Source organism: Pinus tabuliformis, chromosome 2_2, assembly GCF_031772625.1.
Source record: "Pinus tabuliformis cultivar Carrire ecotype Pingquan chromosome 2_2, CPIR1, whole genome shotgun sequence".
NCBI classification, from domain to species: Eukaryota; Viridiplantae; Streptophyta; class Pinopsida; order Pinales; family Pinaceae; genus Pinus; species Pinus tabuliformis.
Genome location: NC_142300.1, coordinates 1,145,128,090 through 1,145,140,491, shown reverse-complemented (window position 1 = coordinate 1,145,140,491; position 12,402 = coordinate 1,145,128,090). Strand labels below are relative to the sequence as shown.

General features: G+C 37.6%; 1 protein-coding gene across 4 annotated transcripts in view; it reads left to right on the top strand.

Moving 5' to 3' along the window:
* Window positions 1–12,402, top strand: part of LOC149197448 (translesion synthesis protein REV1-like) — a 437,492-nt gene that overhangs the window by 128,869 nt on the left and 296,221 nt on the right. The gene's annotated exons all lie outside the window — the stretch shown is intronic.

The following is a 12,402-nucleotide window of genomic DNA, read 5'->3' as shown; positions in this document are numbered from 1 at the left end:
TGAAGAAAGGTTTCTTATGGGGTCGACAAAGGAAGGGTTCTTTTGGGGTACTTGTTCTGGGTGACCGAGATAGAGATCTAAAAACCGAGTTTCTCTAGGAGGAGCTGAGGAGAGCAATTCAAGATCAAGAAGAAATTCGAGTAATGAAAGAGGCAGAGCATCAAGGTTAGTGACAAGGTTCTCGAGAGGATACTAGAGTCAAGGATCTTTGTCATGGTCTTGGTACTCATCAATTGAAGATATAGAAGAAGAATTTTGGTCGGGTTTTCCTCTCAAGTGGTGAGAGGTTTTTGCCTTGGTTGACAAGCATACATATTGTGTCACTTGTCTTTTATTGTGTGTATTGGTAATTGCCTTGATGAAAAGAACACAATAATAACATAACGAAGAAAAGACTATAAGCTAAGAAGTAAAAGTATATCACAAGAAGTTATCAAGCAGAGAAATTTTTAACTATTCATGCCCTAGATTTCTCAACGACTTCCCTATTAAGGCTTAGGGATCAAGTAACCCAAGGATCTCAAGCTAAATGCCCTTGAAGGATCCTACAATATAAAGTCACTAGATAAAGATATGACAAATTTGGGTTTGCATGGATAAAGGTCTAAGTTCAAGATTAGGGTTCAAAGTTCCTCTAGGTGAATCTAAAAGCTAGCCAAAGGAGTCTCAAAAGGGTCACCCAAACACACCAAAGCAAGAAAGTCAAAACTATTATAAACTAGGGATTTAGGCCAGCAAAATATTAGCAAAACAATAGTTTATAACAATAGTAAATTTAGTGGTTAAAATTATACATAACGAAGGTTAAGAGTAAACTAAGGAAAAATTTACAATAAGTTTTTACAGTTTATAAAGAATACAACAACAAATAAAGTATGAAGTGAGCCCTAGAAAATGGCTTAGAATTGCATGAAAAACATTGGATTAGCTTCCTTCATGCACCTTTGAACAAAACCTAACCCTAGGGCATGTATCATCAGGTTACTAAATGGTAAAACAAAAGATTTTGTTTTAATTTAGCCCTAATATGCCATAAACCAGGAGGAAAAACGATTTTAGGGTTTTAAAGGAATGCTACAAATGATAAAGACTAGTGCCTTGTCAATCTAGGGCAAATGGAGTCTAGGATACAAACTATTCTAGGGTTTCTTTTAGAGTGATTTTAAATTGTAACGAACAAAGTTTGTACTTGAGTTAAATACTCAAGGAGACTTGGAATATGAAGATATCCATTAAGGATACAATAATATATAAAATGTATTGAATAAGAATATGATATGATTCAATTAGAATGGAGGGTCTCGAATATATACCTAAACAGGTACCCTTTCATGAATGGTCATGTCCTTAGAGACATGCCTATTCATTAACTAATTACTAGTTAATTAATTATTAATTATGATTATTATTGCTTACATTAATTTTATTATTTCTATATATATTTTATTCATAACATAACCTTCCTCTTCAAAAAGCTTTGTCCTCAAAGCTTATTGTTGACAAGACATATCATTTGTTCTTTGTCTTTGTAATTTATTCACATCTTTTGAAATTCTTCGATCTATCATCTTTGTTGATACAAGATGATAAGATCCTTGGAGTGATAAATTAAATTGTCGAACTAAGAAAGGATTTGACCATCCCAAATTAATCTTTTGTGGAACTTTGCATTTACTTGATAGCTGAGATAATTTGTTATCGTCAGTGAGGATTCTTCCAACATCATTATTCTTCATAACATGAGTTTGTTGTTTATGTTTTGAGTGATACAGATACATAGACTGATTGGTATGTCTACTCTTGTAGTTTGAATGTCGATAAGGAATATTGGCGATTTGATTTTCCCTTATCACGTGTTTGGCAATTTCCTGATTTACTTTAGGTGCTGATGTTGTTGAGTTGCTTATAGAACCTTTATTTGGAATGTTCATTGTCTGAATTTCAACATCTGAGTGTTTTTTCTTCAATTGGCTTGTCTTCTTCTTGAGTTGTGATATTCACTGGATTGGTATTACTGTATTTATTCCTTTCTCTTCAACTTGAATTTCTACATTTGACGATTTCGATGGTTCCTTCTCAATAAGGTGTTGTACCTTGTTTTCTAACGACTTCTTGTCCTTCTTATGCTTCTTAATTTGACCTAGTAATTTTTCATTATGGTCTTTAAGACGAGAAATTCCTTCATTCTTGTTAGCGATGATTTTGTCAACTTCTCTTTGCATATTTTGTAGTACTTTTTTACCTTCTTGAAAAATTACTTTTGAAATATCTTTTATGTCTTCTGGTGTCACTGAGTTTGGCTCCAATGCAATGTTGCACGGGTACAGCTCCTGGTCGTTGGAGAGCAAGTACCCCAAGCTCGGGCGCTTTTGGGAGCTTAGGAGTTGGTACGAAATGCTCCAAAATAGGCGGAAACTTTGGTTGGAGCGTTGGAGCTTTCTGGGAGCTTTTATTTGCAAGAATCGTGGTTTTCGGAATGGGTTTCAAGTGGAAGCTTGGATCAGGGGCCTATAGGAGCTCCGATCCATGTGTACCCAAAAAGCCTGGGAAAATATGGGCGCGATTTCTTTGCGGAAAACTTACTTAGATTTGGCTGAAAAATTGACTCAACGTTTCTATATAATTTTATCCCTAATCAACACTAAATTCATCAACTATTCAGCGCTGTTTACTTGCCGTGAGGAGTAAGCAGTTGTGTTCGCGTGGTGATTTTATTTCGGTTTGTGTTCACTGGTGAGGAGTAAGCAACTTAGAACTGTGTTCGGCTACTGTGCTTTCCCATCCATCTCCCATCTGCCGTGCTTTCCCATACATCTTTTTCACTTGCCTGTAAGTGTTTGTTTGCATTCTAATTTTTGTTTGTTAAGTGTTTGCATTCTAATTTCGTTCTCAATTGACTTTTACCTCAGATTAATGATTACGGTTCAATTCCGCCTATTCAACACAGCTATTCACGGTTTTAACTTTTAAGTGATATTTCTACACGATCTCTACCTCTAATTTGAATCTTTAGTCATGACATAGGTTTCTTTCTCGTTCACGAATGACTTTTACCTCAAATTAATGATGTCGGTAGTCTCATTAAATTTTTAACGACCTTGCCTATATTCGTAGATTCGATGCAATTGCCAAATCTAAGATTATGCTATCGATTTTTTGCTTTAATTTATTCACTGTCCAGCGATTCAGTGATTATTCTCCTAAGAATTTGCCCAAACCCTTTTTGGGTATTGGATATCTCATGTGCCCCAACCTCTCCACCAAATTTCGTGGCTAGAGCACATCCGATGCTACCGCAAATCAACATTCATCCAACATTTCGTTAATAAAGGGTTTTGGAAATATCTTTTTAGTCATTATTTTGTTTAATCCTCTATAATCAATGCATAGCCTGAATGATCCGTCCTTCTTCCTTACCAATACCACTGGAACAACATACAGACTCTTACTTTTTGAGATGATACCACATTTTAAAAGGTCTTGGATTAATCTCTAAATTTCAGTCTTTTGGTGATGTGGATATCAATACGGCTTGATGTTGACGGGGTTTGATCTTGCTTTGACTTCTATTCTATGCTTGATTTCCCTGTTAGGAGGCATTTTCATGGGCAGGTCTTGGAATACTTTTTCATGCTTTTGAATTAGCTCTTGTACTTATGGTGACTCTTTGTTGATCATTTTTACAGATAACATTTCTAATTGGTGACATTGTACTACATAAGCTAGTGCTCCTTTTTGAATCATCTTCATCATTTGGGATGATGACACGATTTCATTCTCTGGTGCATGGAATCCATATAACTTGTACCTCTTTCCTTCCTAGTTAAAGCTTATGAACTGCTCTTGATGGTTGGCAGAATAAGTGCGTAGGGTTCGTAGCTAATGGATACCTAAGACCACATCTACTCCTGCTAATAATACAGTGAAGAACATGGATTATAAATTAAAGTCTTGAATCTACAATTTGACCTTATGGCATTTCCCTACCTTTTCAATCTTCTTACTGCCGACTACCATCGCCTTCATGTTGGGCAAGGGGAATGAGAAAATGTTGAGTCCCTTTGCCATGGTTGCATCTAAAAAATTATGGATGCTACCAGAGTCGATGAGAACCACTACGTTGTTCTTCTTTATATGTCCTTTTAATTTTAAAGTCTGGGGTTTTGATATACCTGTCATAGCTGATAGTGACACTTGCGAAATATTTCCGTCATCTAATTCTGGAGAGAATGCTAGGGCATCTTCTATTCCTTCTATGTCTGATTCGTCATTGTTTGAATCATTAGTTGCTTCACAGTTATATAGGTTCTTTGATTCTTTTTCTTTAGCACACCTATGTTTAGGGTCCCACTTCTCGCCAGAGCATTTGCATTTGCCTTCTTTTATCATTTAAATTTCCATGTTAGATTTTTGGCCTTCATGAAGATGTAGTGGAACATATCTTGTATTATCCGTATTCAGAGATTGGGGCATTCTTCGTCTCGAATATACTTTTTCTGGTTTTGACCACAGTATTTGTTCAAATTTCTTTTCAACAACTTTTGCTTTTTGTCTTGCTACTTCTATTGACGTAATGCCATGAAGCTCAAGTTGTACTCATAGATGAGTTTTAAGTCCGAAGATGTATGATTGAATCAGACGAGATTCTGATAACCCAGGTACTCGTGTTGCTAAGGTCTCCCATTCTCACTTGTATTCATCCACATTTCCTTTTTGTCGCAATCTGATGAGTGTTGAAAAGAACTCTTCTTCCTTTACACCTTGGACTCTTTTAAAGAATGCATCCTTAAATTTTCTCCAACTGATAGCTAGTGTCGTCTTCTTCCACCACATATACCAATTATATGCTTTGCCTTCCATTTTCATGGAATCGTGTCTAATCTCTTCATCATCATTGTCAATATCGTAAATCTCGAAATATTCTTCTACTTTATTCAACCACGCAACACTGCATTTTTCGTTACCATCGAATTTGGGTAGTTCGATTTTTGCTCTTCGTTGATACGTTGCTAACGGTGGGGCGAAAACAGGGCATTGATTGGTGAATGTATTCTAGAGCTGCTTATTTGAAAAAGTCGCGTTACTATTTCCTAGATGGTGTGTTGATTTTTTTGGAGACTCCATTTTTTCATGAGAATTTGCTGAATTTGTTGAATCTGATGAATTGTGTTGTTGATTACCTCCATCATCTTGGAGTAGTTGTTCGGGTGTAACCTTCATCTTGTCACACAAAATGCTCAGCAATGACATTGTCTGATTATGACTCATTTTGGATTTGATATGGTTCTGCCCGAGTTGCTGTTCTATTCGATTTGTCGTATCCTGTAGCTTCTTGATATCGTTAGAATGTCTGATAACCTTACTCTCGAGATCGACTAATTTTTGGTTGAAATCATCAGAGTGGCTAGTAATCCTATTCTCAAGATCAATAAGTTTTTTGCTGAAATCGGTCATTGTCATTGATGACATTGAACGGGTTTGTGGAGGTGTATATTTGTCCGCCAGCTTTAAAGTTTTTTCCTTAATTTAATTATTTATTTATTTATTAAATTAAGTAAATCTATTAATATATAACTGTATGAAAATACTTATTATATATTTAATATATGAACTTTAAATAGTTAATAATATCAACTTTATATAACGACTCGTGGTTCAAAAAGGCACAGGTTTTTTCGAACCAGCACGAGCTTTGGGTGCTCATGGTCTTAACACGACTCGTAACGAGGGTCAACGGGAAGGAACGATGACAGTGGATGTGGTATGTTGGACGTGGTGTACGGGTCAAGGAGATGACGGTGGGGTGGACAAATCTGTTTGATGGGAGGTGGAGTCAAAGGTGTATGGCGGTGTCGAGGTGGCTACGGGATGGAGGTGTTTGGATGGTGGAACAGACGAGTGGATGGTGGGACAAATGAGTGGTAAGTGTTGGATGTCAGACAGGAACAACAGAAGCAGTGGGGCTGTCGAACAGTGTGGGGATGGGTAGATGACAAGGAAGTCAAACAACAACGGAACTGTGACCAAAATCAAACCGGAATGTGTAGTTCTAGATCAAGAACGAACTGCTTTGATACCAGATGGCACAAACAACTCGTGGGAGGCCCCTGGCTTTATACTGCCCTGGGTGCCTCTTGGTGAATGGGCATGATCAATGATCATGCCCTTTGCCTAATAACTACTTAACTAATTTTTATATAACATTTATTTTGTTATATTTCATTCTAAATTACACATATATATATTAGAAAAATATCGAACCTAAAGTCGAACCTCATCCAAACCTTATCAGAAAATTCGAACCCGAATTGAACTTAATCGTTACCGAACCTAAACTCAAACCCGAACCATGTGAGAACCATGTGACTTAGCCTATACCTAGCATATCTATTCTAGGTGATCAAAATCATACCAAGACTCCTCCTGTTGGTGAAAATCCGGAAAGAGACGGTGACATTGGCTGTGGTGACAGTGGGCCATTGTCTGATTGTTATTATTTATTCTGTTGACACCTAATCATAGGGATTGGGTGAACCATTGTAATTAATGTAAATAAATAATAGAGAAGATAGAGAGTCATCGGGAGATGAATCGAACAATCACTCCCTCTTGTCTATAATAATGAACAACCTAAATGAATAATGTAGAGTTCTGATTTGAGAAGCCAGTGCCATTTTTGTCTTCCCTCTTTAATTTGTAACTCCTATTCTACCTATTCTGCCTATGTTCTAAATCCTATGAAATCTCTCTCACTATTATTCAGCTGATTTTGGCCAGCCTCATAGCTCTAACGCTTCCTCCTCCCACGCTGCGCTGCTCTGAACGCGATTAGCTTACTCCATATATTTAAACGTTGCTGCATGCATGCGTTGTGGAATCCAACGCTACCTCCCGAGGATTGTCGGTTGATCTTTGACGGTTCTATCCTGTATATTGAAGAAAGGCCTAATATGTATACCAACAAGTTTTTGCAAGATATAAAGCATTGCATCATCGTGAAATTTCACTTTTCCTGAACGCAGACGTGGTCAGTTCGAACGCAGAGATGATGGTATCAAAGGGCTGCTCTCTGTTGAAAGATTCAGAACACTGCCTTCTACAACACAATGTTGCTCTCTGTTGAAAGATTCTTGAACGACCACAACGTTGCCTTGAATGTTGCTCCTCGCTGGTACAACACCCTTGGCCATACCCCATCTCACACTCCCCTCCACAGTGAACGCTCCCATCACTGTGGCTGCGTTCCTTGATGATCTCTTGGCATTCAATATCTTCATTTCAACAGAGGTCGCGAGTTCGATTTGCGGCTAAACACACCCTCCTCCCACGCTGCGCTGCTCGACATTGAACTCTGGTGCGGTAGCTACATTGAAATTCGTCCATATAAATAAATCCGATTTTTTTTACCTCCGCTCTATACATATCATATTGTAATTGTTTTACCACCAGAAGTACAATATTTTTTTAATTGGTAGCAGAAGTATTTTTACAACACTCAGATTTTGCAATGCATTCAATCATATCTATTGTGGGAGTAGTTCTCACTGGCAAAGAGAACTATCCTGAGTGGTCTCAGAAGATAAAACACACCCTCGTTTTCAATGAGTTGTGGAAAGGAGTGTGTGTTGGAGATGGAGACAAAGAGCTAGAACTACCTACTTCAGACAAGGAGTTCGCCATTTGGGAAAATAAGAACAACAAGGCTTATGCATTGATTGCAGCATCAGCAAATGAAGAGGTGAGTCGCCATTTTTCGCCATTTTCAAATGCTTTCGAAGCCTTACAAAAACTGAAGGAACTCTATGACTCACACTCTGCACTTGAAGTTGTTCAACTCATGATTAAACTCTTCACCCTTGAATTACAAAATAATGATCCTCTTGCTTTTGCATCAGAAGTAAAATCTATAATGCATGATATCAAAGTCACTAATGTTGAACTGGATATTCCTCTAAAATCTATAATGCATGATATCAAAGTCACTAATGTTGAACTAGATATTCCTTTAATAGCTTTTCTCAAGGCACTTTATCCCACTTACTCAAACTATCTTGAGTCATTGCAAGCAAATGGAAATCTCAAAGATATTACCTTTGACTCCCTTGTGAAAAAATATGCTGAAAGAGAGAAAGCTTTTGGGAAGAAGACAACTCTTGAGTCTTCTGAAGAGGCTGTGTGCCTTGCTGATAGAGAAAAGAATCTTGCTCAAGATTCTTCCAGAGGAAGAGGTGGTCAAAGAGGAAGAGGAAGAGATTTCAGAGGTAGGGGGGGCAAACACTCTCAAGGAGAAAAGTCAGGTTTGCACTGCATGCTGCAAAAGAGATGGATCACATGATGCATCCACAGGCAAGCTGCCTTGGGACAGAATTGAGCAGGAAAAAAACCAACCCAAAAGTAAGGCTAATGACAGAGAGAAAGGTAAAGCACCTGAATTCGCTCACTATGTTGTGGCACACTGTAATATTGGAGTAAATGAAGACTTATTTAATGCTTCACTTGCTTCTTGGAAAAATGATTGGCTGCTTGATTCGAGAGCAACTTGCCACATGACTTTTACAAAAGATTTTTTTGAAGAATTTACCGACAATGTTGTTGGAGCAGTATACTTTGCAGACAAATCAAAACTCAAGCCATTAGGGCTTGGCACAATCAGGCTTAAATTGCCTGGTCTTCCAAACTTTCTTCTGCATCATGTTCTATATCTACCATAGCTGAGGAGAAACTTGCTGTCCTTGGTCCACATCCGCCAGCAAGGACACTCCATTCATATGTTTGATGGCAAGCTTGAGGTGAGAAACGCATCAGACCACTCACTTGTCATGATGGGGATAGAAGAAGAAAGGCTTCTCAAGCTGCAGGGTACCTCTGCTCGTGCACAAAATTTCTCATACAATTCTCACTATGAAGAGGGTACATTTCCATCAAGTTTATTATGGCATGCTAGATTTGGAAACTTGAACTATGACAACCTTCGCTTGTTGAAGAAAAATGGTGTTACTGGTTTGCCTACAATTCCTAGGAAACTTAAGCAATGTGATGCTTGCATTCTAGGAAAGCATAACAAACAGTCTTTTCATGATTCACATTCAAGAGCACATAGAAAACTTGAATTCATTCATTTAGATTTATGTGGTCCAATGCCTATTCCTTTTGCAAATGGAAATAAATATATGATGACATTTATTGATGACTACACCAGAATGTGTTGGGTTTATTTATTGAAGAACAAATCTGATGCTTTTCAAACATTCAAGAACTTTCATACATGGATTGAAAATGATGCACAATCTCGTATTGGCTCTATTCACACTGATAATGGAAAAGAATACACTTCAAATGAATTTGAAAACTATCTTCGCCAACATGGGATCAAACATCAAAGCACTGTGCCTTATAATCCCCAACATAATGGAGTCGCTGAACGAATGAAGAGGACAATCTTAAATATGGTACGCTCCATGATGTTTTTCAAAAATGTAAAATTGATGTTTTGGGCTGATGCAGTTCTATGTGCTGTATATGTAAAGAGTAGATGTCCATCTAATGCTGTTAGAAACAAGACTCCTTATGAAATGTGGTATGGGCACATTGTTTTGGTAAAGCATCTCAGGGTCTTTGGTTCCACATGTTATGCCTTGATACCAAAGGTACATAGAAACAAACTTGGTGCAAGAAGTTGTAAGTGTATCGTCTTGGGGTATTCAAACACCTCCAAAGCATACTATCTCTATGATGAAGTGAATAAAAAGTTTGTTGTATCTAGAGATGTAATCTTTCTTGAATCATCCAAAACTGACAATGTTGTTGAGTGACAACTTGATCGCTTGGATAGATTCGCAAATGCAAAATCATTTCAAGAATTTGATAATCAGATTCCACATTTTGAAGGGGAGATTCCTATACTAGATCAACCTGTGGAATCTTCATCTGAAGCACTCTCTCCCATGCATGAAACTCCAACAACGGATGATACTTTAAGTGATGTGATTGATAGAATTGGGAGACTCAATCTTGATTCAGTCCCAACTCAATCAACGGAGCAGCTTGGACCATCTGAGAAAGGTCCCCCAAGGTGGCTGACAAAGACACTTGAAAGTGTTCATTCTGATGAGGTTGGAAAGACAAGAACTAGAAATTGAAACCGACAAAATGAAGGTGATGTAGATGACTCTGATTCACCTATTGATATGGATGTTTCTTATGATTGTGAATTGAATTTGTCTACAGATTTTGAACCAACTTCCTTCAAAGAAGCTGCTTCTCATGATGAATGGAAAGAAGCAATGCAAAAGGAGTATGATGCCTTGATAAAGAATGGAACTTGGAAGCTGGTTGATCCTCCATTAGGAACCAAACCAATTGGCTGCAAGTGGGTCTACAAGAACAAGTATAAAGCTGATGGCTCACTTGAAAAGCACAAAGCCAGGCTTGTGGCAAAAGATTTTGCACAGAAGGAAGGGGTCGATTATGAGGAGACTTTTGCCCCCACAACAAAATGGGCTACCATCCGGACACTCTTTGCCCTAGCAGCTCAGAACGGTTGGAAAGTCCATCAAATGGATGTAAAAACTGCTTTCTTGAATGGAGATCTAAAAGAGAATGTTTTTATGTCCCAGCCTGAAGGATTTGCTGTGAAAGGACATGAACATAAAGTATGCAAACTTGTGAAATCCTTGTATGGCCTCAAACAAGCACTGCGAGCCTGGTATGAAAAACTAACTAAGCATCTTCTGAAACTCAATTTCAAACATTATGATCTTGATGATGCAACTTTGTTTGTCAAGAAAGTTGGCAAAATAGTGGTATATCTTGTTGTATATGTAGATGATCTTTTGATAACAGGGAACAATGAAAACTACATTGCATCCATAAAGAAGGAATTGAAGAAAGGTTTTGAAATGACTGATTTGGGCTATGTTCATTACTATCTTGGTATTGAAGTAACTCAACATCCGAAGTCCATATTCATTTCTCAAAAGAAGTATATTGGAGATTTGTTGAACAGGTTTGGCATGACAGAATGCAATCCTATGACTACTCCAATGGAACAAAACTTAAAGCTCACATCCATTGAAGGAAAAGAATTTGAGGATGCAACAAAGTATAAACAGCTTGTAGGAAGTCTCAACTACCTAACTACTACTAGACCAGACATTTCGTTTTGTGAGGGACATTGGTCTACTGCAAAAAGAGTTCTAAAGTACTTGAAGGGAACTCAAGACTTTGGAATTAAGTATACAAAGGTGGGCGACTTCAGCTTGATTGGGTACTCTGATTTAGACTTCGATGGAGACAAGGAAACTGGGGTATCTACTTCAGGTTATGCTATGAGTCTTGGATCAAGAGCTATCTCCTGAGATCACACAAACAATCAGTTCCAACAGATTCCATGACAGAGGCAGAATATGTGGCAGCAGCGGAGGCAACAAAAGAAATTTTGTGGCTCGGGAAATTTTTTGAAGATTTGCAAGTAAAACAAATGCAATTGACTCCACTCATGATTGATAATACCTCTGCAATAAAGTTGGCCAAGAACCCAAAGTTCCATGATCGAACAAAGCACATCAATACTAAATATCATCTTGATTCGACATCATGTTGAGGCCAAAACAATCCATCTCCGCCATTGTTCCACTAATGAGCAAATTGCTGACATCTTCACCAAAACACTTGGAAGAGAAAAGCTTGAAAGATTCAAAACGATGCTTGGACTCACCAACATCCCTTCAGATTAAGGGGGGGAATGTTGACACCTAATCATAGGGATTGGGTGAACAACTGTAATTAATGTAAATAAATAATAGAGAAGATAGAGAGTCATCGGGAGATGAACCGAACAGTCACTCCCTATTGTATATAATAATGAACAACCTGAATGAATAATATAGAGTTTTGATTTGAGGAGTTACCTCCTGGTCTGACATATTCTAGCTTCTTGTCCTATAGGTTTTCCCTCCTTAGGGCCTGCTAGATTGTGTGGTAACACAGTCCATTGCAAATTTTTGTTACTGGTCATCTTCAAATTCCATCTTAATCGAACTTTCTTTGCTATCTACATAGTTTTCTTTTATTCTCAGCTTAGAGCTTATTTAGAAATTTTTGTTACCTGTGATCTTCAAAATTCTATATTAAACTAGCTTTCTTTGTGATCAACATAGTTTTCTTTTATGTGAGGTTTGTAGTTATTTGCTAGATGGTTCATCTCTAAGGCATGAAAAGTGGAAACTGGTACAATTTCAGGGATGAGGATTAAATGAAAGCATGACACTGAAAATCTTAGGAGACATGTAAGCAACAAAAATATAAAAATTAAAAACAATCGATACTCCTGAAAAAATAGCAAATGGAAAAGATAGCCAACGTATTAATATAACATTACTTATATATTAAATCTCATCTAGC